This window comes from Sinocyclocheilus rhinocerous, unplaced genomic scaffold (genome assembly GCF_001515625.1).
Source record: "Sinocyclocheilus rhinocerous isolate Xijiao unplaced genomic scaffold, SAMN03320098_v1.1 scaffold650, whole genome shotgun sequence".
Taxonomy (NCBI): domain Eukaryota; kingdom Metazoa; phylum Chordata; class Actinopteri; order Cypriniformes; family Cyprinidae; genus Sinocyclocheilus; species Sinocyclocheilus rhinocerous.
The window spans coordinates 1,039,980-1,043,725 of record NW_015638019.1 but is presented as its reverse complement, the minus strand read 5'-3'; positions in this window follow the sequence as shown (position 1 = coordinate 1,043,725).

Below are 3,746 nucleotides of genomic sequence, written 5' to 3'. Positions count from 1 at the left end.
ATCTACAGATTGTAGATAGAGTGTCAGTGGTCCATTTGAGAGATAGGTGGCGGTAATGCACTTATGAGTGCGATCCGCCATAAAGCAAGAAGAAGAAGAAGACGTTCACGCGCCGGCTGTTGAGAACACGCTCAGGACATTTCGAGTGAGTGGCGCTGAGGCGCTCTGTGGCGCGGCAGGATTATGAACAGGAGTCGGGATCCGCGGACAGTTGCCGGTGGCGCCGCCGGTGTGCATACAGCCATGGAAAACAATGTGTGGGAATTTTAAAGAAGTTGTGCAGCGCGGTGCAGTCTGTACAAGAAACTGAACAGTATTTATATCGTTTTTTACCTCTGGTAAAAAAACGATATAAATACTGTTCAGTTTCTTGCACAGACCGATCGTTTTGTGTCTTTACACATCAATGTATCGTCACGAGCCGCAGGCTTTGATTTGGTTTTGTTTGTGTATGTTTTTTTGACTCTCAAAGCCGTGATTGCCATTCACTTCCATTATATGACTGACAGACTGCAACGGTTTGAGTTAAAAATCTTTGTTTGTGTTCTACTGAAGAAACAAAGTCACCTACATCTTGGATGCCCTGGGGGTAAGCAGATAAACATCAAATTTTCATTTTTGGGTGAACTATCCCTTTAAGGCTGGATAGCCTCTTATTTCAGAGGTGGAATTGTCAAAGATGACTTTTAGAAGAGGACACCAGCTAGGCTAGTATTTTCCCCCCCCGACGAGGGTAGGGGGAGAGGGCCTAGGCTCAAGGGTCACGGTTCGCTACTGGTGGATGTTCAGGATCCGTTAACAGAAAATCATTCATTTGGTATTTGCTTTTTAGAAATGGAACCAGATCTCATTTCCCAACCCTTCGCGTGGTTGGGAATTTCCTCTGTGCGAATGTGTGAGTTTGACTGAAAGCCCACCGAACGCACACGGCTTAGGGATCCTGCACTGTCTCTGATTGATGGAGTGCAAGGTGGAGCAGCCTGTTCGGCCTGTTCCCATCTAACAGATTCATGAGTCAATCACACGGCTGCAAATAACTCTGGCCAGCAGCATTTCTGCAGGAAAAAACGCCTGCAGGAGGTGACATCCTGCACTGGATGAAATAAACGCAGGCCTGCCCTGTAGACAGAAATCCCATGAGCCCTGTCGGAGCTGCCATTGTGCTCTTTTAAAGGTGAATTTAAAGCCTGTCCTCAGGAACAGTAAAGGTTAAGTAGAATCCGCTGTGAGGCCATATACCATGTGTTGTGTATGTGTGTGAAGGTAAGATGCACAGTGTCATAACCCCCCTTACACTCCTCTCTTCTAGCCTCCCATCCCATATGAAATACACTCAACCCTTCCTCTAGTAGGGGGAGGGAAAAAAATCACACCACATCAATATCGAACGGAGGGAAGATTGTATTTTTAAATTCAATTTACTGAAGCAGAATGAGGTGAAAACGTGTTGGCGGGCTTTCGCTGACCCGATAAGAGGGTGGCAGCCTTGCTGGTGGAATGAGGTCATGCTCTGATGGGGCGGGGCAGGGGGTGTGGCATCTGGCCCAGACCTGTATGTGATCCACAGCACTACTGCTTGAAGGACTTCTCATATTTTATTAATTCACTCCTGCCACACAAGTGTTGTGCTGTCTGTGATATGAATGAAGAAGGCTAGTGCTTATTATATATATATATATATATTCCATTTCACGCCATTTCCAAATCTGTATGACTTTTTTTTTTCTCATTTTCAATATAATGACAGTGAATGACAATGAAAGTAAAAAATGTCCTAAAAGAAATTATCATAAAAGTAAGAGAAAAATTTATAAAGTCTGTGTTGAATTATTCTTTGAGTCATAATCTGTTTATTCAGTTCACAAAACTGAATGATTGTCTGAATGATTTGTTCTAGAGCTGGACTGATCCTGTTCTTAAATTCAACCCATAAATTCAAATGCAGTGATCTGGCTCAGCATGGACAGGATTCGTGGCTTGTTGAAGTTAAGATTATCAGTGAACCTAAACAGTGACTGTTCCTCACACAATACAATGAAATACAAGTCCTATTGACTTCTTATATGATACTTTTATTGTCCTTTTGCGGCCATGTTAATTGTAATTACTTAGAAAACAGCAACTAAGTATTATTCATATTATACAAATTGTTTTATGTTGTGTTCCACAGAAGAAAGAAACTTTCGTTTGGACATGAGGACATGAGAGTATAAAGTGGAAAAGTTCTTTAGGCCTACTTGTTGTATGTAGCACCTACTACTCTGCAATTCCTTCTCAATGATCCTAATATTAGAAATAAGCTATTGAAGGTTATGTTTTTTCAAGATTCTTGATCATTTTTAGACACACAACCTAAATTATGACTTTTCAACAACAGAAAAAATTGAAGAACATGAATGTAACGGTTTGCAATATAGAGAATAGACTGAATGGATATTTAGAAGTTGAGTAAACATCAGTTAGCATTTAGTGCCTCTTCTAAATAAAATCACATGGCATGGTCTTAAAAAATATTCTCAGATGATATAGAACATGGTCAGACTTGTGATTCTGGATTCTGGCCAATACATTTTTTTTGTCATTAAAATACTTGTTTTTTTAAAAACTTTACAACACATAAACCTTTATAACTGTTTGTCTTTATGATTGTAATTAATTCTCTCTATGACAACAAAAAGCCATGCGTCTTCTTTAAAATAAGGCTATGAAGTTAACAGAGAAAGAAGTTTAGTAAAAAAAAATCCTATATTATAATCCTTTTCAAATGACCTTAGCAAAATTACATTAAGAAGCAATTAGGAGAATTACTAAATCAAAGTTCTGTCTTCAACTTGTTACACTGGTAATATATTCCAATGGAGCTCATGAGGGTTTCATTGTATGTCGAAATCTGCTGCATGAGAGGAGAGGATGACACGTGTGAGTGGGATTTATGAGGAGCGATGGAGGAAACTTTGATCTCTCTCACACACTAAGGCAGGTGTACCTCCCAACCAGACAGGTCCTGTCACCCACCGTATCTGCCCTTTTCAGCATGCACACACACACACAGGCACATGGACGTGCTAATGGAAGGATCGGGATTCTAGGTACGAGGGTCTGCAGCACAGCGTTGGTCTTCGTTTCCAGACAGCATGAATCACATCTTAGAAAAGGATGGCAAAAATAAAGACACAGCTTGCTTCAGTCAGTCCCGCTTACCAGACACAACCACACACACAGCAAAGCACCTTTCAAAATGTCGAGTGGCTCTTTCCTGCGATTGCTTTACGGTACACGGCTTGTGCCTGTGCTCGTAAATTTCTTCCTCACTAAGAAGCGCTCCAATTGACACACGGCTGCAAATAAACACTGTATATTGTGACCTATTGACTTCTGTCCTGCTGCATTCAATGGCCTGATAAATAAAAGATTTGATTTAGCTTTACTACTTCTTCTGCTTAAAGGATTCGGCCTTCTGAATCAAATTCCACTTCTGCAGGAGCTAAAAGCTGCCATAGCTGCGCCCGTAGGAGCCGGTAAGTAGGGTGGCAGTTTCCCAACATATTATTTATAGCCCTGTTTGCTCAGACTTTGTGTCCTGCACACGTGGAAAAAGAAAAAAAGCCAGACTCATTCCCAAAGTGCTTGCTGAATGTCAGAGACTAGCTTTGAATGTTAATTCTCCATATTCCTCACTGAGTCTATTGAGCTCCTTCACCGATATGTTTTCTGTTAAAGGTGCAGCAGATACTTAAAGAGGTCAT